Source organism: Propithecus coquereli, unplaced genomic scaffold (assembly GCF_000956105.1).
Source record: "Propithecus coquereli isolate 6110/MARCELLA unplaced genomic scaffold, Pcoq_1.0 Scaffold339, whole genome shotgun sequence".
Lineage (NCBI taxonomy): Eukaryota > Metazoa > Chordata > Mammalia > Primates > Indriidae > Propithecus > Propithecus coquereli.
This window is the reverse complement of record NW_012149052.1, coordinates 2,768,754-2,769,476: the sequence shown is the minus strand read 5'-3', so window position 1 is coordinate 2,769,476 and position 723 is coordinate 2,768,754.

Below are 723 nucleotides of genomic sequence, written 5' to 3'. Positions count from 1 at the left end.
ATTTCAGAAAAGGGAATCTATATCTATCATCTCTAATTATAGAAAGGATAGAAAGAAAGAGAGGTATGTAAGTAGGCTTAATATGAATAGAGTTCCTACAATCAATATGATAAACACAAATAAATCAATAGAAAAATGGTGAAAATTAACAACAGTTCTCACAGAAAAGGAAATAAAAGTCCCTTTTGAAAGGAGGACAAGATGCTAAACTTCATTCATAATAATGTAAATACACATGAAAACATATACACATAATCATATGAGTGCACATAAAAAATAGATATAACCTTTAATCTCTCAAAATTGAAAGATCAGAATTTGATGACACATAGTGTTTACAAGAGTGTGGAGAAACCAAATCCCTCACAATTATTCTGTGAGAGTGTTAGATGGTACAACCTCCATGGAGGACAATTTAGCAATATCTACCAGAACTTTTGAAATAAATATTGAGACTTAGAAAGTCCACATCCAAGAAATTATGCTACAGCTATAGTCACAAATGTGCAAGATGACATATGTACTAGAATATTTACTATGTTATTATTATTATTAACAAAAGTTAGAAACAACTGAAACACCCAAGAGGGAATTTGATAAAACAAGGCTGCCATTAAAAAGAATGTGGTACTGTTATATTGAGATACAGAAGAATGTAACAAATATGTTTTTTAAAATTATGTTATAGACACATACTTCTTATGTAAATACTTTATATCTTTT